The sequence below is a fragment of the Hydra viridissima genome, unplaced genomic scaffold (genome assembly GCF_058129835.1).
Source record: "Hydra viridissima isolate aposymbiotic clone 2 unplaced genomic scaffold, HvirCarnegie_v1 scaffold_11, whole genome shotgun sequence".
Classification (NCBI taxonomy): Eukaryota; Metazoa; Cnidaria; class Hydrozoa; order Anthoathecata; family Hydridae; genus Hydra; species Hydra viridissima.
In genome coordinates this window covers 5,982,548-6,009,929 of record NW_028324310.1, presented here as the reverse complement: position 1 = coordinate 6,009,929, position 27,382 = coordinate 5,982,548, and the positions used below count along the sequence as shown (strand labels likewise).

The window sequence follows — 27,382 nt, the reverse complement described above, 5'->3', positions numbered from 1 at the left end:
AAATTACAATTACGACTTGAATTTTGGAGAAAAGAGAGTGGTTATGGCTTATTCAGATGCGTTCTCTTTTGATGAAAAATATTACGGGACAAATGAACTTGTTTGTCAATCTGGGTTGTCCTTGCTTGAATATATAAAATTATATCCGTTGTTCTTTGTAGATATCAGCAAGCAAAAAGAAAGAGTGGCGTCGGAAACAGCTGAATTAGTGGTAAACCTTAAATTTCGAACTTCAACTATTGCAAATACCGTTATTTTTGCAGTGGTGATCTCTGACAAACTGCTTAAATTTGTTTCAGATGGAATCAACATGACTGCTGTTTATTAAGTTTATTAAGATGTCTTTTCAGGAAAAATTGAATTGACTTAAAAAAAATCTTGGTATAATAAAATGAGATATACAACATCGTATTTGAAAAATTTGTTGAATGAAAACGGTGTTAGTAAAACAGCAAACGATTTAATAACGTTGATGATGCTTGCGGTTGAAAATAATTTGATCAGTAAAGATGAGATTTTAGAAAGAGCAAAAGAAAAGAAAATACGTGAAATAAAGGAAAAGAAACCAACCGATCCAAAATGGGAATGGCTTAGTTTAGTTAAGAAAAAACCCATCACTGTGAGAATAACCAACATTGAAACGGGTGAGGTGACTGAATACAAGTCTCTTTACAAAGCGATGGCAGGAACTGGACGTGGATGGAGATATTTAGAGCGTCGAGATGGAAAGGTGGATAATGGAATCAAGATTGAATTTTTAAATTCTGAAAAGCTTGAAAAACGTAAAAAGCAGCAAAATTGATTTTTTAACTTTTAACATGTTAAAAAATTGACTTAACTAAAATTCTTGGCATAAATAAAAAGATGGAGAGGAAGTATGTGATTGAATTTGATACCATGGGTCGTGCGCATCTGTTTGATGAAGAAAAAGAAATTCATGCGGCTGGATGCGAATTTACTGCACATGACGAGTGGGGAAGAAAGTATACGATTAGATTTGATGAAATGGGTCAAGCACATGTATACGACTCAATAAGCGAAATTTTTGCCAATTATCTTGTTTCATAAGTTTTTAATTCTCCCGCGAAAAGAATTAAAAAACGGTAAAAACTTTTTGAAGAAGAAAATATGCTGAAAATGTGCCAAGATTTAAAAAAATTGAATTGACTTAAAGAAAATCACGGCAGAGATAAAATGAGTCTCCATTCTTCAAAAAAATTAATTGCCAAAGAGCGAAAACTTAAAAGCATCGAAAAAAAATTTATTTCCCTTAATAAAATGGGTGATAAAACTGTTGCCAAAGAGCGAATAATTGAAAGCGGCTTAAACAAAAATCTTTCCATAATAAAAATGGAAAGTAAAACTGTGAAAGATCGAAAAGTATCAATGGCATCATTAAGAAGGGATGCTAAAGAAAGAGCTATAAAAGACTATACCAGAATGACCAAGGAAGAGCTTGTTGAGGCAATAAAAAACACAAGACCTATCATTGGGTATGGTCCTGCTCCTCGTAGACGAACGACTGAGGCAAGACCGTTGCCTGTTAATGAAAGACCTACCGTGGTTAGGTTTGTTCAACCAGCTGTAAAAGTTTCTGTAAAACCGACAAAAGTAAGGTTTGCTGTTGGTTCTGAAAGACCTGTGCCTGCTCCAAGGCCAAGGTCTGACGACTTGATTTCATTCGAACCTTCTACTCTCTTGCAAAATAGGATGACAAGAGATGAACCCTCTATTCTTAACACACCGGTTATTGATTCAACAAAGGTCATTACACCTAGACCGGTTCCTGCTCCAAGACCTGGTTTATTTTCAAGTCTGACGGTAGTTGCAAAAAGTGTGACGTCATATGTTGCAAATAAGTTTAATGATATTAAAGAATGGATAGATCCTTACGTTCCTGAAGTAGTCAAGAAGAAGGTAAGCGAATCAGTGAAACAAATCGATGAAAAGATACAGTCTATCAAATCACTTGTATTAAGAACAGTGTATAAACCTCTCGCGCCAAAACCATTTACAGTAAAGTTTAAAATGACTGAACATTCTGCAGAGCGTGCTGCTAGACTATTTTCTTACACACCTTCTTCTCGATACCAAGACATTGTTCCTTTTTTTAATTTGGTAAGAGAGTCTGCTATTCAAACCATGGAAGGAGAAAGGAATACAAAAGTAAGAATTGTTTTAATCTGTGAAATGACTCGCGTAAGCATCTTAACAGGTGAAGAGACTACTCAGATGGCTCACTTTTCATCCAACTCGAAAATTATATTGGAGGGTACAGATGTAAGAACGGTTGTGAGTCAAATGGAAGAAAAAATCTTGGAGCGAAGCGCTAATTACAACAAGATGGGATCCAATTGCGTCTTGTCGAAGATTTTAAGAATGGATATCAGATTTATCGATTATGAACCTTTCAAGGGTTCTTCCTACATGGAGCTGTCTAAAGAGCTAAAAGACAAAAAGGCGATCATCAACATGGTAAACAAGGACAACCAATGCTTTAAATGGTCTGTCACCAGGGCGCTGAATCTTAAAAATAGAGACAATGAAAGAATTGACAATGATCTTATTTTAAAATCAGAAGAGTTGAATTGGGAAGGAATGGAGTTTTCTTTAAAGGTGACTCAAGTCGAAAAGTTTGAGAAAAATAATCCTGACATCAGCGTGAACGTCTTTCACTACGAAATGAATAAACCTCAACCTATGCAAATATCCAAATTTCATGATCGAAAGCACTGTGTTGATTTGTTGTATATTTCAAACGAAGAAAACAGCCATTATTGCCTCATTAAAAATTTCAGTCGGTTTGCTCGTTCTTCAGTATTAAAACATCAACATAAAAGATATTTTTGCAGAAGGTGCATGCACGGCTATGACCAAGAAGAAAAGCTCCAAATTCATCGAAAATACTGCTATGATAACGCGCCTATGAGAATCGATCTTCCAAAAGAAGGGTCGACCCTTGAGTTTAAAAACTACAACAATAGTATGAGAGTTCCGTACTGCGTCTATGCCGACTTTGAAAGTTTCATCAAACCTATCGATGACAACACTGAGTATAATAATAAAGAGTCATATACCAAAAAATGTCAAAAGCATGTTCTAAGCTCCATCGTCTATTATATCAAATGCTACGACGAAACCATTTACAAGGGAAAGCTTGAAACGTATACAGCAGAAAGTGATGATGACGACGTGGCTCAAAAATTTGTTACCATGCTTGAAGCTAACTTTATAAAGATTTGTGACGATAGTTATTCACAGCAAGAACAATGGAAAAATAAGAGAATAGAGACTAATGAGGATAAAAAGAATTTTGAGGCTGCTACCCAATGCCATATTTGCAAAAAAGATCTTAACGGTGATAAAGTATGGGATCACTGCCATTTGATTGGAAAGTACCGTGGTGCTGCTCATAAGAAATGCAACTTGGATTATAAAATTCCAAAATTTATTCCCGTTGTCTTTCATAACTTGTCTGGCTATGACAGCCATTTGTTCATCAAGAGATTAGGTGGAAAAAAAGGAAAGATCACTTGTATACCCAACAATGAAGAAAAATATATCAGCTTCACAAAAAGCATCAAAGTGAGAGATTCTATTGATAAGAAAGGTAAACCAAAAATAGTGTATAGAGATTTACGGTTCGTTGACAGCTACAGGTTCATGTCAAGCCCTTTAAAAGATTTAACTGACAACCTTGTTAAAGATTTGTGTGAGGAGTGCTCAAAATTAGATCCAAAAACATGCAAAAAGGACTGTATGGTTAAGAAAGGTAAAAAATGCAAATGTAAAGACAATTGTGAAGATTGCGCTTATAGAAGATCTAAAAAAGGAGACATCATGTGCAAAAACTTAAATTCATTCCACAGCGGAGCAAAACGAGATTTGCTATTAAGAAAAGGCATTTACCCTTACGAATGGGTGGACTCCATTAAAAAATTCTCTGAAACACAATTGCCACCCAAAGAAGCCTTTTACTCTAAACTAGACGATAAACACATCAGCGATGAAGACTATGCACATGCTCAAAACGTTTGGAAGGTATTTGGATGTGAAACGTTTAAAGATTACCACGAGCTGTACAACATCTCAGACGTGCTCATTTTAGCTGATGTCTTTGAAAATTTCAGAGACACTTGCATAGAAAGTTACGGTCTAGACCCTCTTTGGTATTACACCTCACCCGGTTTGGCTTGGGATGCAATGTTAAAACTAACTGGAATTCAGTTAGAGCTTCTAACCGATATTGATATGCTTCTCATGGTTCAAAGAGGGATACGCGGCGGAATATGCATGATCTCAAACCGACTTGGAAACGCTAATAACAAATACATGGGAGACTCGTACGATCCTTCACAACCATCGAAATTCATTCATTACTTAGACGCTAATAACCTTTATGGGTGGGCCATGTGCAAACCTCTTCCTGTTAGAGGATTTAGATGGATGGCTGAGGATGAACTTTTAAATTGGAAATCCTTGCCTTGTATTCTCGAAGTCGATTTAACCTATCCTGAAAGTCTACACGATTTACATAATGACTACCCTTTGGCTCCTGAAAGATTAAAAATTAATAAAGTCGACAAGCTCGTTCCCAATTTAAACAACAAAGAAAAATATATCATTCACCATGAAAACCTAAAACTCTATGAACGATTGGGTTTAGTCATCACCAAAATTCATCGTGGTATCGCCTTTGAAGAAGAACCCTTCATGAAAAAATACATTGATCTCAACACCAATAAAAGAAAAGTCGCTAAAAACGACTTTGAAAAAGAATTCTTTAAACTCATGAACAACTCCATGTTTGGAAAAACCATGGAAAATATTCTAAAGCATGTCGATATTAAACTGGTCACCACTAAAAAAGAAGCCTTAAAATTATCCAAAAGCCCTCGATATGATCGGTACACCATTTTTGATGAAAAACTCATCGCAATTCATATGAAGAAAACACAAGTCACTTTCGACAAACCCGTTTACTTGGGAATGAGCATCCTGGACATAAGCAAAACTCTCATGTTTGAACATCATTACGACTACATGAAGCCTAAATACGACGATCGTGCAAAACTACTCATGACTGACACTGACTCGCTCATTTACGAAATCAAAACAGATGATTTTTATCAAGACATTGCTGATGACGTACTTGAAAAATTTGATACGAGCGACTTTCCTAAAGATCATCCCGTCATTCAAAACGCTGGATTCAAAGTAGGCGAAAATAAAAAGATCATTGGCAAGTTCAAAGATGGAACCGGTGGAAAGCAAATCACGCAGTTTATTGGTCTTCGACCCAAACTCTACTCTTACTACATCCCTGAAGAAATAGATGATCAAGAACATAAAAAATGCAAAGGTGTTAAGAAGTGCATTGTTAAAAATCACATCACTCATCAAGACTACTACGACTGCTTAAAGACTAAACAAGAAAAACTCACCACCATGAACGTCTTCCGATCACGTCATCACGATGTCTACACCGAAGAAATCAACAAAGTCGCACTCAGCGCTAACGATGACAAAAGATTCATCTTAGAAGACGGAATTCACACCTTGGCTATCGGACATTACAAAACAAGGCAATAAAGAAGAACAGGCATCTTGAAGAACTGGTATAGAAATAACATGATTATTTTTATACTTCTTCTTGATTTTTAAAGACGACTCTTAAGTATTGGTTTTGTCCAAGAACATGATATGAAGTGTTCACCATTTTTTATGCATCCTTAAGTATGGGAAGGGTCAATGCGCCAGAACCGCCTTTTCCCTATATATTATATTATTTGTGTATAAGTGTTTTCTTTTCCACTTTTTTTTTAATTATTGGTGTTTGCAAAAATTTGGAAAAAGTTTGGATATTCAACCTTTTTGTAGTGAGGTCTGTTTTGTTGCAATAATCATTTAAAATAATTAAAATGGTGTAGGCAACAGGTTGTGATACCGATAGCAATCATGCATTCCTGTCAAGCGATGCTAGCCATTTAGTCCGGTAGAATTTAGTCTTAACCTAGAAAAAATTAGTATAAAGACATGTTATATATCGTTGGAAAGCTTTTTTTTTCCTCTTTTAAATGAGTAATTGGTAATTTTTTTTATTTTGGGGAAAAAAAGTTGTGACGTCATAAAGATTAGCAGAAAAACACCAAAATTGACGTTTTTTTACTAAAAGAATTTATAATTTAAGCAAGTAAATGTAATATATTTTTATATTTATTACTCCTAAGTATTAGTAGTTGGTTTAATGAACTGAAAGCGAAATAATAATAACTAAAAGTACGGTATAAAGGCAGAGGGGGACGCTACTTTAGCCAGTTTTTTGAAAACTTGACTTAAAGATGTGTTTACAAAACAAATATATTCAAAATATATAAAATACTGTTAAACGTAATTATTCTGTAATGTTACCAAGAGCATGTTAAAAAATATTTACAAAGAAGTTTATCTTTATGCATTAAGTTTATCTTACTTATTCTGATTAAATTAAAATTTATGTAAAAACATCTGAGAAGTGACGGTCATGGGCTGGTTCATTTTCTTCGTCAACTTTTTCAATATTTGTACAGTTAATCCCGTGACAGGTAGCACACGATGAAGTGCAGTGAAGTCCCATCTTTCTGCAGGAACATCGACTCGAACAGGAGTTTTTACACCCACATCGAACAACCTTTAGGATATCCTCTGGACCTGCATTTTCATCTGTCGCTATTGGTGAGTACATAAAGCCATTTAATTTCCATCCCCAATTAAGTGGGTCAAGATCAATTTCACTTAGACATCTCCAAATACGCACTTGATGATATACTCTCAATCCATGGTAGTAAGCAGCTCTAGGAGATGGTGGAAGAACAGAAGGGTCTATGTGAGCTCGATCTGAGTTTATCTTTTCCTCGTACTTTTGCTTTCGTATTTGTTGTAGATTTGATGTTGAGGAATGTAGCAGCTGAAAGAAACGAATTGATGCATTTCCAATCTCATCAGGCGATTTATCATCATGGTAAAAAATATTTGCTGCATTGCACAAGTCTTTGGCTTCAAGCTTTCTAAAAATTGAAGTCTTTCCAAAATTGTGAATTGCTGATGTTGTATCACAACCTGTAAATGCGTGCGCAAAAAGAATATTGTTAATGACATGTTCTGCTGTACTGCCAATAATCTGATCAATGTCATAACATTCACGCTGGCAATCAACTCTTTTTGTCATACTTGTTAAATATATTTTGTGTAAAGATTCAACTGATTTACAGTGGTGTAATAAGAGGCAAAGAATATCGCTGTCATCAGCAAATATTGTGACGGGCTCTGTTTTGGAAAAGTTAAGTGCAATTTTAACGATTGTAGTATCTGCGTCAGAATGACACACATACACAGTAAAGCCTCTTTCTCTTAATCTAACTTCTAGAATTCGGATAAATGATTTTTTGTTGGCGTAGTTAGAGAAAAATTTCCTTCTATCAGACGGACAAGGATTGCTTTTATGTATTTCAACTGCAAATTGTGATAAAGATCCACGCTTTATACGCGTAGCGTCTTTTGTAGAATTTTCATATCCATCGAATACTAACTTTAAGGTAATTAAGAAATTGGATGTACTTTTCAAAAATATTGTCAAATATTTCACCCTTGTTCCAATCGCAGCAGTATAAAAGAGCGCCACCATCGGCAACTTTTAAAGAATAAGGAGCAAATGGCATAGATATAACTGGCTTTGTTAGGTAATTTTTCAGCTTGTGTTTTCTTCCATCAATGTTCCAATAGCTCCAAGAAAACTCATTAGCTGATGAAATCCACCAATTCTAATAAAAACTTTCATTTTCTTTGAAGCCGCAATTTCATAGGCTTTCACATAAAGCTGTTGATCAAATGTAAAACATGGCATTCCAAGTTTTAGCTTTTCTGATTGTATTACAACGAAACTTAACAAAGAATATAAAGCATTAAAATCAGTTGCCGGTAAGTTGATTACTGGAAGCATGGATACTTTAGAAATAGGAAGAACATTATTAACTTGACGACTCATGTAGGCAGCCCAACTTGGGCATTGTAATTCAAAGATATGCGACATGTTCCAAAGTATATCGACAAGGTTTGGCTTTAAAGTAACCTTAAATAAAAGAAAGTTAAAAGTTAATGATTGTCTCATATCATCAAAAATCTCAAAATAAATTGTATCAATAGAAGTTTTTATTATATTTTAAACTGTACATGAAATTTAAACACTAATTTTTTGAAACGCTATCCCTCTTAACCCCAGTCAAGTAAATACCTTTGTAAATTCTTGAAATTTTATTTGAGATAAAACCGGAACGTCAGAGCTGTAAAACTGAGAAATTGTAATCTGGTTGTCAAAGTTTATGTTGGACCAATAATCTTTTTTATCCCTAGGCAATCTTTTCTTATTTGAGTTCTCAATAAAATTTCCATTTGCAATTGATATGGAACCTAATCCGTGATGTATATTTTTACCATCAATTGTTGCTAAATCATGATCTGTGTTATCCCCAACAAACTGAATAGACGTTGTACCTTCAGGGCAAAGTATATCGTTAATTTTATCGTGTTTCACTATGTTCTGCTTGTAACGAATGACCTGTTAAATAAATTTAGTTTTTCTTGTATTCTATATTGTTATGTGTAAAAATTTTTTTACAAAACAAATACAAATAAAATTATCACTTAATAAACAAACCTCGTCGTAACTTGATGCAAAACCCAGTTTAGCAAGTAGAACATTTAGCCACTTGGAAGAAAGTACATTATCAACGGTAACGGCTACTCCTAACTGCATTGGCATTATTGATTGTGGCCTCACTGCAGAAAACAATGCTTGTGAAATTGACGTTTGTTTTAATGGCACAGGAATTAGTTCTCTGATAAACACCTTCAGCAATAAGGGTATGCAGGTGTTTTCATTGTTAGTTACATCTTCTATTTAAGGATACGTTTTTACATCATGGTCAAAATTCTTTATACAATCACTCAATAATTTTGCTGCTGCAGTTATAACTCTGATTTTTTCGTCCTCTGCATTGTGTTTTTTTCTGGTGTACCAGTTTTCGCATAATATATGTCTAAATCTGTCCAGTATAATTACATTACTTTTACCTTGTCGCGAGACTAATTTCATAGAATCTCCGTATTTTTCTTTTAATTTATTTTGCGTCATTTTAAGGGAATATATTTCTTCTCCTAATGTTTGCATCATCTCGTAAAACTCAGAGACTGTGTATTGATCAATATCTTCCTCAAGTTTTATGCATGCTGCATTAAAGACAGTAAGCTTTTCTGTTGATGTTGGTCTTCCACAGCTTGATGTAGTAATAGGTTTTTCAAATTTTGCACGACAATAGATGTGATATCGTGCTTCAACAGCTACAAGATCATTTATATTCAAAAGTCTAGCTTCAACTGTTTTAGATAAAAAAATCGTTACGTTCGTTGCATAATTCTAGAGTTGCATGATAAATTTTTGATGATTTTGTTCTTACTTCTATGAAATTATTTCTCTCAGGATGGCGACTGTCAAGTGTGCACATATTTCCACAATAAAAACATTGCTCTTTAAAATTAAAAAAAATCTGTTCTGATCGAGTTGAACGTTTTCTTTCAATAGGAGTTTCCATCGATGCTTGTGATCGTTTAATTGATTTTGATTGGTTTCTTAATTTAGTTCGACACGATGAGTGAATAAAAACCTTTTCTCCTGTCTCTTGTTTTTTATTCAGTTCATTTACCAATACATTTAAATCCAATTTTAAAGCACATTCAATTAATTTTCCAAGAGCTCCTTGGTTATCAACATTCCTTCCAAATCTTGCCCCCACTTAACTCAACGAATCTCCTTCTAATTTCATTTTACCACACAATGCACATACAGAGGATTCATTTTTTAAGTCCATAATTTTTCAGTTTCAGAACTAGTTTTATTATCACTTACAAGATCAGATAATTTATATTAAAATCTGAAAATAGCAAATCATTACATAATTATAAACACTAAGATAAATAATTTATTAAAAAGTTTTTGATAAATATTGCCAAAAAAATTCGATTACATTTCGAATACAAAAAGAATATTACATTCTAATAACTTTAAAATTCCAAATGTAGAACAAGGAATTTTTATTCCCTCTACCCATTTTTACTTACAGAAACAAAGTTTAACAAAAATATTTGACAAAAACAAACAAAAAATCAAAAATATTCCTCTTGCAAAATTCAAAAAAGGTCCTTTGGGGGGCTGTGGCCCCCGCGGCTCCGAAAGCCATGTTTCTAGTAACAAAAAATATATATATATACTCAACACTTTTATATTATTTAAATATAAGTGTTATTATAGTTACAACGCAACTTATTGTACAGCATACTTAAAATTTATCAGCAACGTTTAAAATTTCGTATTTTACTCCTAATCTTTGTGACGTCATAACTTTTTTTCCCCAAAATAAAAAAAAATACCAATTACCCATTTTAAAGAGGAAATAATAAGCTCTCCAACGATATATAACATGTCTTTATAATAATTTTTTCTAGGTTGACCCCTTTTTTGGTGAAATTCTACCGGACTAATTATTTATAAGGCTCTCCGAAACACCATCTCCATCTCCGGAATCACCATCTCTGAACCATCATCAGTGAATATAGTGTGTCCTTGATGATTGAAATATAATACTAAGTTAATTTAACATAAATCCTAAACAAGGAAGTAGCAACAATAAATTTAATCACAGTTTACAAACAATTTTAAATCGTGTCTCACTGATGATGTTTTTTAAACAAATATGTATTCAAAATTTATATCCATAAAAGTATATAAAGTTTGTATGAAGTCAATTGTTTGTATTTCAAATTTGGACAACTACAATTGAACACAATTTATGATTTTGTGTGTTTATCAAGAGTTTTTTCAAATATCTTTTAAGATTTTTCTTTTATATTTTTGAAGAATATATTTTAAATAATATTCAACAATGCAAGATATTCTAAATGAAAAATTTTGCGATTTCAATGTTGCAGAAAAAGCTGTGATGCATTACTGCAATACCGATAGCAATAAGAGTTGATTATCACCCAATAAGAGTTGATTACAAGGAAAAATTTGAAAGTTACAATAAGAAAGTGAAACAAGAATCACAAATTAAAAATCAACCTTTAGATTCAATATATACATGCAGGTTTACATTTACATTTATGTTTTTTAGTATTTTTAATTATTGAACTTTGTGGTGTATTTATATCTATTTTACTATATATGGATTTCCTTTAAAAAAGGAAATCCATATATAGTAAAATAGATATAAATACACATATTAAAAAAGTACTTAAAAAATAATCATAAAAGAATATTTTTATTTTCAATTACAATTACTACCTTTTAAAAAATAGTGTTGTTCATGTGTTTTTCATGTTTACAGATGGACATACAAACATTTTGGCCATCAAAAACCTTATCTTATGAAGAAAAATCAAGGTAAGCGTACTAATCAGGCAATACTTACATATGGCTGCAAAATGTTTATTTATGTTTCGTATGACAACCAACGACAATGCTATGGTGTTAAAAAAATGTTTCTTGAACACAACCATCCATATGGTATAGAAGAATTTTCTATGTATAGTTCACAACGCCAACCAAAAGGATTGTTAGAACAGCAGACATTGATGTTGATTGAACATGGGGCAAATACAGCGCTTGTGACAGATAGCCTTAATAGAAGCGGTTTAAAAACTAAACCTAGAGATATTTACAACATAAAACAAAAGCTTAAATTCAAAGGTTAGTTGTTTTTGTATATACAGTGGTGTGGAAGATATTAGAATCACAATATGTTTTTTGTCTAATTTAGCAATTGTCGCAATATATTTAATTTATTCAACAGAGTTACTCTGGTTTGAGTTCCTTTTTAGTTTTGAGGAATCATTTTTATTGAAAATCACTATGACACACTGACAAAGGACGAAGTACAGAAGCAGTTTATTTTTCAATTGGTTGCAAACCATTGCAAGAATTTTTCAACTCCAACAAAGAAATCACTTAAGTCGTAGATTATCTACTGTGGGTTTATATAAAAATTTATATAAAAACTGTATATAAAACTGTATATAACTACAAAGAGTGAAATTTTAAACTACAAACAGTCAAATTTAAAAATTAAATTCCGAATTAGATTATAATTTTCAATTAAAATTTTTAATTACAACTTTAATGTAATTTTTTAATTTTAATTTAATTAATAATTTTAATTTTAAGTTTTAAATCAACATTTGACAATAACAATTTTATTTGAAATAATCCAAAAACTGTCAAACTACTTAATTCCATTAACAAATGTATAGGTAAATAATCTCTCCATGCCTCTATACACACTTGCTGTAGTAGATCAACACGGGATGGGGCGCCCTGTAATACAATCAATAGTGTATCGTGAGGATCAAGCTCATCTTAGAATGTTTCTGATACGATCACAAGAATGGGCTGGTTTTAATACATTTTCAACATCCATTTTTGTAATTGATAAGGCTCAAGCTGAAATCTCAGTGTTGCAAGCTGTTTTCCCACATAATCATATTTTGCTTTGTCGATTTCATGTATCCAAAGCATTTGTACATAAAATAAAAAAAAAGTAATTTGCTAAGTAATGACAAAGAATCTTTATATAAGGTTAGTTCTAAATAATTCTAGTTAATTGTGTTAAAAAAGCAATCATTAAAAAATTAATAGAAATTAAAATAATGCTTTGAAAATTGTCAACTTTTTTGACAATAGATGTTCCATGACTTTGACAGTCATGGAACACTTATGCTTATTGTATGCCTTGTATAAATACAAGTAATTTTATTTTAATTTCATACATTTATTTTATTGTTAATTGTTTTTGAAAATTATTTACATATCTTAACTGTCAGGCTACGAAAAGGTTGTTATATGGTAACCAGCAAACATGTGATAAAGCTTTGTTGAATATACAAGAGACTTTCCCAGAGTTTTACACATACTTAACAAATAACTGGTTGATGATGGCTGACATGTTCATGGGCTACCACAGAAAAGGGCTACTCCACATCGATAATCACACCAATAATAGATTGGAATGGTTTGATGATTTGTTTTCTATTTTGTTATAAGATTAATTGTTAGTTAATAATACTTTACCAAATTTGTAGGTATCACAGAACTTTAAAAGATGTTGGTTTGACATCGCGTATGTCACTAGGTAATCTTATTAGCAAAATAATAAAGATAAATAGAGTTCAACTTGAAAAATCAAAGCATGCTGATTTTGATCAGCGTCTTAAAATAAACACTAAGCTTCCAGAATGTTTAAAATTTTATGCTCATGCAATCTCGTCATTCATTTTACAACATATGGTTGAACAGTATAATTTAAGTCAAAAGGAAGGATATAGTTTACAAGAAGTAAGTGTTTTTAATCTTTTTTTATGGTTGCTGTGATTTATTTAGCAATTTTAGTCATAATAGATGCAACTTGTAGTAAAAGTTTAAAATTGATTTTTTTTATACTTATATTAATTAAGATAATTATAAGTACAATTTATTTTATTTTAACATGTTATAAAATATGAGATTAAAATATCTTCAGGAAAATAATTGCTTGCAAGTTAGATACAATGATTGTTATGCTGCTGGTTATGGAGTTCCGTGCTCTCATGCTTTCTTTGCTATTAGAGAAAAAAATATGAACTTATCTGATCTAGATCTTATTCATAAAAGGCAATAACTGTTTTTGATTTGTATTAATAGTAGTAGTATGGTAAAAAATATTTAAAATGAATAAAATAATTTTAGGTGGTTTGTTCCTACCCATCAAATGGCAAATGTAAACCAAGGGAACAATTTATCTAATTCATGCATGACATTTTCAATTCAACCAGTGGCATTATGCAATTCCACTGTTAAGGAAAGATATAATACAGCTTTGAGCCATTTGCAGCCTTTGGCATCTATCTTATCTGAATTTACACCAAGTAAGTTTGATTTAGCTATTAAATGGCTGGAATCAGTTTGCGAACAATGCATATCTGGAGAGTGGGAACTGCAGGTAAAAATAATAAAATCCATAATCAATTTAATAAATAATAAATAAATAAAAATAATTAACTTTTATTTAACAAGTTAAACTAAAGTTATACTTGCACAAGGCTGGGGCCAATATAGTCAAGGAAGCATTTTTTAATTTAATTTTAATTGTAACTCTCTCAACTCTGAAATACAATCTCCAAGGTTGTTAAATGAAGATGCAAGTTAAACAACATATTTCTAGGTAGCATTAAACTGTAAACCACTTAATGATAAGCAAGAATCTAATATACTACCTCATTAAATCTCCTGATAAATCATTTACATTTATTTTCTTTATGTGCAATCCATCATGACTTGTAATCATAATGCTATTTAAATTTTGTACAGGTTCAACAGCACCATTCTGAAGATGATGTTATTTCAGAAAATCTTTTCCAGACAAATGCTGAAATATTTCCTGAAAGTTCTTCTGCAACATTAGAATGTGTTTTGCCTGTTTCACCTCAAGTTTCTCTACAAACAAACTCTGTAATTACATCAAGCATTTCCCAAACAATTACATCTGAGACTCTTCATGTTGAAAGATTGCAGACAAATGTTGAAATTTTTCCTGAAAGTTCTTTATCTGCAACATCGGAATGTGTTTTGCCTGTGTCACCTCAAATTTCTATACAAACTCTGAAACTACATCAAAAACTTTTCCAACAATCACTTGTGAGACTCTTCCTGTTGAAAAAAGGTATACCACTAGAATTTTAGAAGACATTGACATTGTATTACGTAAACCACAGCGCTTTCCCCCAGGTCGACCAGCTGTAAAAAAACAGAGACTTTTTTACAACGTAACAAAACCTCTTGAGAAACTTGGCGTTTATGAAAAAGATTTTATTCGTTTAATTTGGTTCGTCAAAGATTCTATTGCACAAAATTCATTAGAAAGTGGTAGTAAAATCTCAAGTAATGATCTTTCTCCTACTGTACCTTATATCATTAATGATAAAAGAGCTAATTTACATGAGCTTAAACAATATTTTGATGAATCTGCTTGGGCAGAAATTGAAGTACGATGTAAGAGCACTTCATCCGATAGTTGGCCATGCTATCACTGTCAACAAATTCAATCAGCCAGTAAACTTCAAAAATGGATTCAGTGCGATCATTGTTTATATTGGTACCATTACTATTGTGTTGGTATTTCAAGAAAACCTAAAAGTCACTGGTTTTGTATGGATTGCAAAACCTAATTGAAAACCTAATTATATATATTCATATGTATATATATATATATATATATATATATATATATATATATATATATATATATATATATATATATATATATATATATATATATATATATATATATATATATATATATATATATATATATAATTATCAACTAATATATGCATTAATGGTAAAATGATAATTTAATATATTAGCGTGAATATAACTTAACGATAAGTAGATACTAATTATAATTTGTCTTTTATTTAAAACTTGTTCAAATTTAACTTTAATATTTTTTAGACTTTTAAGCGTTAATTGATGTATCCTGTTAATATCGGCACACCAAAAGAACAACGGTTAAACAGAATTTATGTTTTTTTTAATAAAATTCATTTATGCAAGGCTGTAACTTTACTAACATTTTATGTACCTGTTAGTCATTAGTTACTCTCTGCAGTAGTGCTGGAAGGTATGATAACATAACTGCATGGTAAACAACTTTAAAACTTTCATTCATTATATGAAAGACTGTATAAAGCTGTCTTGACTATTAGCTAAGCTCTGCGACATAGACTTAGAGGGTCAACTTAGAGGTTCCTTCTAGAAATGTTTTATTTCTATTTTGTTATTGGAATGGTTATAATGTACGCTTTATAATGTATACTAAATATATATATAATATATAAGTTTTATAAAAAAGCTATTATACTAGATTATGTATTTAAGTGTAAAGTGAATAGAATAATTCTTTAATAATCGAAATTCTCGTAATATGAGCGAACTTTATTATTAATTTAACTTTATTATTAATTTAATTATCACAATATGTGATTGTCAATCATGTTGTTAGGATGTTGAAACTGCTCCAAAGGCAATAAAAATAAACTCTATAAACTAATAAACTATAAACTATATTATCTTATAATTATTAGACTATAAACTATATTATCTTATATCTCTATCAACAAAATGTAATAAACTATAGACTATATTATCTTATTGTGCGACTTTAACTTAGCGCTTCATCAAGCAAGCCTTTTACCTATTAAAATTATTTCCAAGTACCTATAAGTAAAACTTTCCCTTTTATTAAGGAAGTTTTTTTTCTTATTTTTTCCATATTAAAAAGCCAGGGACTGTCGACCGTGTTTTATATATAGATACGTACATTTATGTTCATTTGCTCAACCTAAGTAGTTAAACTTCCTCCAATTTCATGGGGATCCTTCTCCGCATACACATTTTTGCACCACAAATGTGTCTAAAAAATTTAGTGCATTCAAACCAAACAATATTACTACCACGTTCTTTAAAATTTACTTATTTCTCCGTGAACACACTTTTGCAATATTTGCTTACCACTTAAATTGTCGAAATTACTACATACCGTCTATCCTTAGAGATGACTAAAAAAGTGTCCTAAATAAATTAATGCAATATGGTTTACATTGCGACAAGATATATTTATTTTTAATCTATATTCGACATTTGGCTTTTTTTTTGTAAACACAGCCAAATGCTTTTAAAAAATCGGTAAGTTTTCAAAAAATATAGCCAAAATCATATGAAATTCGTTGCAAACTGCCAATATTTATTATAATAAATTTTGTTACTAAGGAAAATTTCAAAAATTCGTTATTTATAGGATACGTTGAAAGTAACCAAAATCGCTTCTGAATTTCCGTGAATTTTCACGGAAAATAGCGAAAACTCCTCATATAAAGTTCCGTGAACTTTCACGGAAAATAGCCAAAATTGCTTCTTAATTTCCGTGAATTTTCACGGAAAATAACATTAAGCGTTTGAAAGTGCCACACTTAGGAAAGGTAGACATGCTTTCTAAAGCGTTTTTATTCAAACTGAATGAAGAGATGCTAACAAGTATGATAATTTATTAGAAAAAATAGAAACGCCGTATAAAGCATGAAAACCAAAGTCTTTAGAGAATAATAGGCTTTGTAAGTATGAAAGACCCATTTACCTTTTACCACCTAATCTTCGCATACGGGAACACTGCAAAGAGTGATTAATTAAATTTACTTATATTAAGATTTTGCGTAATTACGAAGTGTCATTTTTAATTCAAATGTTAATAGCCTGTTTATGTAAAATTTTGTAACATTTGTAAAAAAAAAGAAAAGTAGTATATTTTTTAAATTTCTTAAAAACGCAAAATCTTGGAGTTTTGATACCACTCAAATTAAGTCTTCATTACAGAACTCCAAAAAATTGAATATGTTTTCTTTGTGAAGGTATAAATAGTAAAATTAGATCGAAATAAAATTTTTACACATGGGAACACATACATTTTAGGTGCAATTTTTAAACCCCAGGAATTAGTTATTTAGGTCATAAATAGTCAATGAGTATATTGAAAATTAGGGGTTGCAATCCCGGAGGTTTTTTTCAATCCCGGGATTACGGGATTGAAAAACATCAATCCGTGATCCTGGGATTGAAAAGCAGATACAACATCTACAGTATTGGACAAAACAATTGCAACCAAATAATGCTAATTTAGTTTCTTTATATAAAAGTGCTGCATTTTTTCAATTTAGAGAAATAACTATGTAACTGTTTAGAGACAAAGTTCTTCAAGTTTTATTCATCACAAAGTTCATTATTTGTACACGAAAGTTAATAAATTAATCAAAAGTATTAAAAAAGTTGATTTCCTTCTGGACAAAACAAGTGTAACTCGACAAAAAGTTGACCAAGCTGTATTTCGCTATCAATATTTCGCGGCGAATCCTTTGTTGTCGATCACAGCCTTGCACCTTCGAGGCATAGATTCGATCAGGTGATCAATGAAACCTTGTGGAATCGCTGCCCAGGCCTTTTGGACTTGTTCAAACAGTTCATCCTTATTACGAACACCTTCACGATTAATTCTGCGGTTGACGATCTCCCACAGGTTCTCGATAGGGTTGAGATCCGGAGATTGAGGCGGCCAATCCATCACCGATAGGTGGTTGTCTTAAAACCACTGCTTGACTACTTTTGCAGTGTGTTTCGGATCGCTGTCTTGCTGAAAAACCCATTTTATTGGCATATTCCATTCAGCATGAGGTAACAACATCTTTCAGGATATTTTTATACATGAAACGGTCCATTATTCCATCGTTTCGATGTATTGGACCTAGACCGTTAGCAGAAAAACACCCCCAGACCATTACATTGCCTCCACCATGCTTCACGGTCTTATGGCAGTTACTTAAATCGAGGCGTTTTCCGGCCGGTCGACGTACAAGGCAAATGCCATCGCTCCCAATGATGTTGAACTTCGATTCATCACTGAACAGGACAGTTCGCCATTTCTGCACATTCCAGTCAATATTAGATGCAGCAAACAGGAGTCTTTTCTTCTGGTTTTTTAGTGAAATCAGCGGTTTCTTTGCAGGGCGTCGAGAAAACAATCCGGCTTCAACAGCACGTCGTCTGATTGTTCGGTCCGATACAGGCAGCTCTAGTTGCTTTTGTATCTCGACTGATGATATCCAGGGATCCTTCTTGACGGATCTGACGATCATAGAATCCTCTCTAGAAGTGATGGAACGCGGTCTTCCACCTTTGTTATCTGCTGCCAACTTCCCCGTAGAACGATATTTGGAACATAGTCTTGATACGGTCCATTTTTTCACGCGATATTTATCACAAATACTTTTTTGTGACATTCCACTTATGTAATCGCCAATAATTTTCTTTCTTAGTTCCAATCCAAAACTGTCAGGAGCCATTTTTGCACTTGAAGTCATAAAAATAATAAAAATAAATAATCACGCTTCTCAAGGCTTACCGTGTTACATTTACCTTGTGATGATACAATAATTCTCTGTGGAACACAACATCTTGGTTGGATGTGGACCGTATTGATGTAATGAAACATTTGTTGTATTTCACTTCTTGTATTGATGTTCTTCGATAAAACACTTTGATAAAACTCACTTCGATAAACTGTCTTGATAATACTGACTGATTGACTTCCATATACTGACTGAATTACATGTCGATTTACATGTCTCTTATATAGTAAAATGAACCTGTGTGAACCTGTTCTGGAAGATTCTAGATACGTCTTTTCGATGCTTCTGGAAGCTTCTGTATGCGTCTGGATGCTTCTGAATGTTTCTGGATATTTCTGGATGCTACTGGATGCTTCCAGATGCTTCTTCTGGAAATTTCTGGAAGCTTCTGCATGCTTCTGGAAACTTCTGGATACTTCCTTTAATTATTAAAAAACTTCCGTGACGTTGACACGGACCAGACTTAAGAAAATGAAATAAATCAAAAAATTTGCACTTGTTTTGTCCCCGGCAAAATGGCACTTGTCAACCAAATTCTGCCTGTATACTGTCACCTGTCAGCTGATTGCTCATGTCATGACATGCTATGACTCCAGACTCCTGAACTGTTTGTTGTGGTAGTATAGTTTGTTTCGTTTTTAAGACATGCAAAATTAGGAACACTATTTAGCATTGTTCGATATTGGTTGCAAATGTTTTGTCCAATACTGTATATAGTATTAAGTAGAATAAATACATTACATTTAACTAAAAATATATTTATTAAATGAACTTAATTTAACATGTTAATTAAATTTTACATGTTAATTAATGTTAAAAAATTATGTTAGAAATTAGGAAATAGGTTATGTTTTTTGTGCTTCGAAATGCGACTTCAGGCATAACGCGTCCAAAATTTCATCGCCCAAACGGTTACGAATTTTTGTTTTGAACAGTCCAGCGAAAGAAAATGCCCGCTCAGCCTTGACACTTGCTGATTTCACGGTCATTAGAAAAGAATAAACTCTTTCTAACTAATCGCCACGTGTACCCACATTTTCAAATAGTGTCATTTCTTTTTGAATTTTTGACTACAATATGTCATGTCTAATTTTTTGTATTGGTGATTGTCCTTCTTTAATAACATCAAGTTCCTCTTCAATCCTTAAAGTATTACTTTTAGACTCAGGAGCCATTTTAGGTTCCTCAATCAAATCCACCATGTCACACTCAACTGATGCTCTTACTAGAGCAGGATTGGAAGCATTTAATCTTTCCAACAATTCTACCAAAAGTTTTCGACATTGAAATGAAGAAGGCACTGTAATTATTTCTTCATCGACTTCAACGGGGCTTCGACCGTTATGTAGGTATTGCAGAAGTCCACTCATATCGGTTCGGCGTTCATGCATGCGAGTCATTAAAGCTCTACGCATTTCTTTGCTTGTATTATTATCAGCATCTTTTAATTTTGTAAGCATGAAATTAATAGCAATGTCGGCTGTAAATAGGTTAGAATCTCGACGACATATTGCTTCAACCGTTGCTTTTAATGACTGGCCCATAATTAACTTCATTTAGTTCAATTTTAGGTCTTCTCTTTTCATGATTGTAGTCCAACAAATCTTCCTCAGTGTCCTCATTCTCGGATGAATCACTGTCAGAAAATTCATTGTTAAAATCTGGCTGATTTGCATTATGTTGAAAATAAATGAGATATGTTTGATATAAGAACATCTATTTTTACTCCTGCACTCTTAAAAAAGTTCCGGTAAAATGACGGAAATTTCAGGCAAAACTCCTGAACTACTTCGTGCCGTATGGAACCAGACGAACATTCAGGTAAAATACCTGAACCTGAACTGGTTCAGGATTTTTACCTGAACCTGAACTGTTTCGGTTCCGGTATTATGCCTGAACCTGAACCAGTTCATATTCAGGTAAAATACCGAAACCAGAACCAGTTCAGGTTCAGGTATTTTACCTGAATGTTCGCCTGGTTCCATACGGCACGAAGTAGTTCAGGTATTTTGCCTGAAAAGAGTAAATATTCAGTAAAATTCCAATTCCCGATTATAAACTATTTTGGTTTAGGCATAAATTCGATATTAGATTTTATTAGGCCTGAAGATATTAAATATTCAGTAAAATGTCAAATTGTGATTATAAATGAACTCGGTTTAGACGTAAAAACGATATTTGATTTTCAGAAAGTCAATATATTTAAATTTATAATTATTACAAATTTAAGCTTAACAAAACAATATAGGAAATATTTATTAAAATATAAAAGTTTCAGCACTTTAAAATTAATTAAGTCTTTTTTGTCTAAGGTAAAGCGACAAGTCACTGGCTCTTCTCGATAGATGCGTTTCATCTTGGTAACCTAACACGGTATGTTGCAAGAAGTACAATATATGCATATATTGTACTTTTTGCCATGGCTACATTATTCCGCATACTCCATATTCATTAAAAAATAAAGTTTAATTAATATGTCCACAGCATAAGATATACATCTGTTGACAGGAATAGCTCGACACGCTGTAACAATAAATAATTGTTCGACAAAGCAATGAGTACCCAAAGCTATGACTAAAAGATACTTGTGAGTAAGACTTTGAATCACAACTTCCATCGGAGTTGATGCCTATTTAGACGCAGTAAGGAAATTAAATAAGTCATTTAAATATAATTTATAATAAATATAAATATCAGCACATACAACTTAGAACTAATACTATATTTACTATATTTAATAACTAAACATACAGTAGAATCCTGTTAACTCCGACCCTGGATAAGTCAGACAGATTTTCAATTCCCCTTGAATTTTCTCTACATATATGTATGTATAGAGAGAGAGAGAGAGAAAGAGAGAGAGAAAGAGAGAGAGAGAGAGAGAGAGAGAGAGAGAGAGAGAGAGAGAGAGTAAAAGGAGGATTGAAAATCTGTATATATACCAAGATACCGGTATCACGGTTTACTGAGAACTTTGCTTAACTCGGAATAATCTTAAGTCAGAATATTTATGTATTCCCCTTCCTTTGATAGTCCGACTCTCAACGGGGCATTTTTTTGTATAGCAATGTTAATAACATGTAAAGTTATTAAGTATATATTATTGTGCATATTACTACAAACTTAATATTATTAGGTATAATATTAAGTTTGCAGTAATATGCACAATAATATATTTAATAACATGTTATTAACATTGCTATACAGAAAAATGTATATGTATAAGTTTATATCTATTAGAATAATTTTACATATATGTATAACTTATAACATGTATAATTTATAACATTATTATAACATTTATAACATATATTTATATCTATTAGAAGAATTTATGCATATATGTATAAATTTATATCTATTAGAAATCTATTATTACAATATACCGGATAAAATTGAATGAAATGTTCTGCAACTTCAGCAGCTGATGCCCAACTTTTTTATTCTTTGATGGCACTTTAATTATAAAGGGGATTAATAAGAATGCAAAATCCATTTCAATTCCTGTTTTGAAAAAACAAATTTGTTAGTGAAATCATTTTATTAATTTATAAAATATTATAATGATTTTACATATCAAATACACCCTGCCATATTGTTTTATAACACTAAGATACCTATAGAAGGGTTGTCTTGCATATCAAGCTCAGCTAGAATCTGCTTCACCATCAAATTTGTCTTTTGTCTTGCCCAAGAGATAACATGTGGCGTTATTTGCTCCCAATGAGCCAAAAAATCATTTGACTCTGGGAAATTGCAACAGAAATCCTTCTGAAACTAAGATAAGAATGTAGTATAAGACTGCTTGTAAAATCATTTTCTTTAATTTTACTTTAGCAAAACCTAAGAATACTTTAGCCAAACCTATATGACAAAAAAATATTTAAAAGTTAAAAGATCATCTTGTAATTTTTAAATATTTTTTTGTCATATAGGTTTTGCGTGTATCTTGTAATTTAAAAGATGTATCTTGTAATTCATACAAGATGCATCTTACATATATCTTGTATGAATTACAATAAATTTAATTCTTGTGATTGGATAATTTTAAATATTTCTTAGTGAAAAATTTTAATGATAATAGGGTGATTTTTATTCTTACGTGTATGGCTAGATCTTTTAATAGCGGAAATGTTTTGAGTAAATCATCAAATGTTGGCCTACAATTCACAACCTATTTTCGACGAGAGCATGAAGTTTTTTCCATATAGTCCAATTTTCTTTCATAGCCTAAGTCATCAAATCATACATCATACATCAAGATATACCATGATATATCATAATATGATATAGTTTATTATATATGCTATGATATACTATGATATAGTACATTATATATACTATGTTATTTTATATCATAATATGATATAGTATAATATAATATATTATAATATAGTATATTATAATATTTTATATTATACTATATCATATTATGACATAGATTATCATAGTATATATAATATACTATATCATAGTATATCATAGTATATATAACATACTATATCATATTGTAATACATCATAATATGATGACTATATTATGGTGTTTATCATATAGACTATATTACAGTGTATATCATAATTTTATGATATATAGTATATCATGTTATTAATATGATATATTATATCATATACATATATCTTGACTTATTTATATCTATACACTCTTACATTTATGAATATAATTCAAATACGTATACTGTCTTGTAAACAAGAGATGTGTATATTAGGGTGTCCAGATTTGTGTGGTAAAAATTCAAAATATTTCTACATTCTCTCCACAAGCCTAATTTTGTTCGACTATGCTTAGAGAAGAACCATACAAAAAATTGGACCAATCTGAACAGTTTTAGAGGTCGCTATTTTTTCATCATTTTTTTGACAATAATCAATTCTTAAGAATTTATACAAATTTTTGTGTAATTTTTGCATAATTGAAGATCTATCTCAACACTGGTAAATAAATTGATCAGATGATCTATATTCATTAGATACTTTGCAAGCATTCATATTTACCTGATTTAAATTGTTAGTTTCTTTAATTTTTAAATTTGATATTAAATAATAGTGAAAACTTAATTTTTTTGATTTTTTATCATAGTGTTCAAAAAGTCAAAATTTATAGCAACCCCTAAATATTATCAGATTTGCTTCAAATTTGGCTACAATATTGCAAATATTAATAGGAACAAAGGCAGCCTTGTGGAGAAATGAACTTCAATAGTTTATAAGTTTGGACCACCTTAGTGTATATACATTGTGTATATATACATGTGTATATTTACATATGCATAAATTACATTTACATACATATATGTGTGTATATTTTTTTGCGAACGTACGTAAAAGAAATGTGTTTATTATATACATCTCTTTTACGTACGTTGGCAAAAATATATACATTTAAATGTATATAAATGTAATATATATATATATATATATATATATATATATATATATATATATATATATATATATATATATATATATATATATATATATATATATATATATATATATATATGTAAATAATCATATATAAATATGTAAATATACTATATACACATCTCTTTTACGTACGTTCGCAAAAAATATGAAAAGATAGCTTACTTTTAAGCTTTTCTGTAGCATCTATAGATATTCCTTTTGATAATAAATATTCTGCCAACTTTGACTCTGAGAACTTTTTTATGCTCATTTTTAATAAAAAATTTTAAAATAAGAGAAAGCAGGCACATGCGACCTCTAAAAGGTTTAACTCTTTCACTACCGCGGTTTTTTTAAAAAAACTTTTCGCCGTACCGCACTAATTTAAAAAAAATAATAAAGGATCACATATTATTCAAAACTAATAGAAATCCAAGTAATAAATCTCTTTGAAACCATAACAAGCTATATATATAAAGAAAGCTAAAGAAAAGATCTTTTTAAATACATAAAAGTTAAATACACAGCAATTCATACTGGGAAATGCAAGGAGTTAAAAAACGTCGTTTTTTTATTGAAAGAAAGAAAAATTAAATCAAAAACAAAATTCTTTTATATATTTTTAAGAATAAATATTTTAAAAGACATTTCTAACAACTTACATAGACAATGGAATCTATCATAAGTAATAAAAAATAGTTTTACTTTTCTTTTGAGAACAGAAAAAAGCTGAAACCAGTTTTTTTTAGAACTGAGTTTAGAAAATTAAAAAAGAAAAAAATCAATTACTTTGTAAGATGTGCTTAAAAAAAAAAAAATTCTCAAGTACTTCCAATGATAAAAAAAAATTATCTGGAATGGTAAATCAAAAAACAATCTTTAGGATGCAAATGAGGTTCATTACTGCAGCCAGAACATATAAAATTTGTGCGCTTTCTATTGACAGGAGTACTACAGACTACACAATTTCTATCGCTTTCAACATATTTAATCAAATGTCTTGTATTGTTGAATGTTTCTAAGACTGGATTTGAGACTTGTCGAACTCTTTTTAAAAGTGTAGAATTATCAGGCATCATGGTAATACAAGAATTAACTAGTTCTTCAATAAGATTCTCCTTAAATTTTTTTAGAGTAATTCTTTTTGAATTATGTGGACGAGTTAACAAATATAATATGTAAGAGTTAGCTTGAGTTACTTCTATCAGCCAATTAAAAATTCTTTTCCACCACTTAACTGTCTTTCTATCTAGATTACTGTAATATGAAACAAATTGGTCTAAACGATCACAGCCATTCATTGATAGATTGTGCTGGTGAATAATTTCTGGTATTTCCCTGACTCCTTTGAGATGAGAAGATACTGCAACAAAATTTTTTGCAAACTTAGTAGAAACAGCTACTACTGGTTTTTTAGCTTTCTTATCTTGCCACTGAACAAGTAGAATTCCAGATTCACTGCGATAGTAATTTGTTTGTAGATGTTTCATTCTACAACCTTTTTGGAACTTAATATTATCTGGAAAATTCTTGCGATTTGTTTGTAAGGTTCCAGTGTAGTGAAATGATTTTGATGTCAGATAGGAGATCAAAGAGTGTGTTGTGTAATATCTATCAGCAAAAATATGGTGACCCTTTCCAAGAGGTTTAAGTAAGTATTCAAAAAATTTTTCCGATTGTCCCATTCCATATGTATCAGAGTTATAAAGATGTATCACTTCCAAAGTAGGTAAGGATGTTAAAGGCATACCCAGTAGCACTGTCACACAAACCAAATGTTTTAATATGATATTTGCTTGGTTTGCTGGGGTTATATTGTTTATTTTTCCATCTACCCTTACATTTAATGACCATTTCATCAACAGAAACATCTTCATATGGATAAAATGCTTTTTGATAATTTGCAATAAGATTTTTCATAAATGGTTCAATTTTTTCTTTTGCATGGCTTTCTTGAGATGGAGCAACATGAAGCATTGTATGGTATATTGCTTCAAGTCTGTTTCTTGGAAACATAGAGTTATACCAAGGACTGTGATATATATCAGTTAGGGACCAGTAGTCTTTAATTGAGGGTCTTTTATCTAATCCCATTGCAATCATGACACCAATAAACTTAACAAGATCATATTTATTAATTGGGGTCCAAGAAGAAGATATTGATGAACTTAAACACTGACTATTTATCTGCATTTTGTAAGAGGCAAAAGAATTAATAAATCCAACTAATTCATCTTGAACTTTGTCACTAAAAAGTTCTTTAAAACAGTCTAAAATAGTTGAGTTTTCATTGAGATTTGCATTGACTCCAGGTTTATTATTAGGACAAAATCTAAACGAATGTGTTGGACTATCGTTGTAATCTTCTCCAAGAAGTACCCATGAATCAACATTTTCACAATTAGCAGATATACCACCGTTAAACTTTCTTTTTCTTTTATTTATAGGAGCAGCTTCTGTGGAAGAAGTCTCGCCTTTGATAATCAAAGGGGACGAGACAGTTTCTTCCATAATTGAATATTCTAAATCTTCTGAGCTAGAACTACTCTCAGACTCACTTTCTGATCACCATGATCTTCATTTAACCATTCAAGCATTATTTTAGAAGCTTCATTAGCACTATAGGCTACTTTCGATGACTTCATTTTGATAGCGGTTTAAAAAAACCACAAACTTCGTAATAAAATATCTTGTTATAATTTATACAATATGACTGTTACTTTTTTTTTAATTATGCAGAGAATTAAGTACACTTTTTGAATAAATCAGTAAAATGAGTCATAAATTAGTACTGATGTTCAAAACATGATAAATAATGAAGCACATCAGAAAGCCGCTACCAGCGGCTTGTGGTCAAAATAATTAAAAAACAAAAGCCG

General features: G+C 31.2%; 3 pseudogenes across 3 annotated transcripts; 1 reads left to right on the top strand and 2 right to left on the bottom strand.

Annotated features, from left to right (window-relative positions):
* Positions 1–6,379: 6,379 nt before the first annotated feature.
* On the bottom strand, positions 6,380–11,684 carry LOC145202140 (uncharacterized; annotated as a pseudogene). The gene is made up of 4 exons (XR_016444982.1): positions 11,502–11,684; positions 8,693–10,653; positions 8,270–8,593; positions 6,380–8,107 (listed from the first exon to the last, which is right to left on the bottom strand). The product of XR_016444982.1 is annotated as an uncharacterized LOC145202140 (transcript).
* On the top strand, positions 10,865–15,307 carry LOC149881900 (uncharacterized; annotated as a pseudogene). Its single transcript, XR_016444983.1, has 8 exons — positions 10,865–11,177; positions 11,418–11,806; positions 12,254–12,664; positions 12,910–13,097; positions 13,168–13,420; positions 13,605–13,735; positions 13,811–14,063; positions 14,432–15,307. The product of XR_016444983.1 is annotated as an uncharacterized LOC149881900 (transcript).
* A 6,024-nt stretch (positions 15,308–21,331) lies between these two features.
* Positions 21,332–24,869, bottom strand: LOC149881899 (uncharacterized; annotated as a pseudogene). Its single transcript, XR_016445059.1, has 4 exons — positions 24,687–24,869; positions 22,695–22,854; positions 22,464–22,581; positions 21,332–21,706 (listed from the first exon to the last, which is right to left on the bottom strand). The product of XR_016445059.1 is annotated as an uncharacterized LOC149881899 (transcript).
* Positions 24,870–27,382: the final 2,513 nt, after the last annotated feature.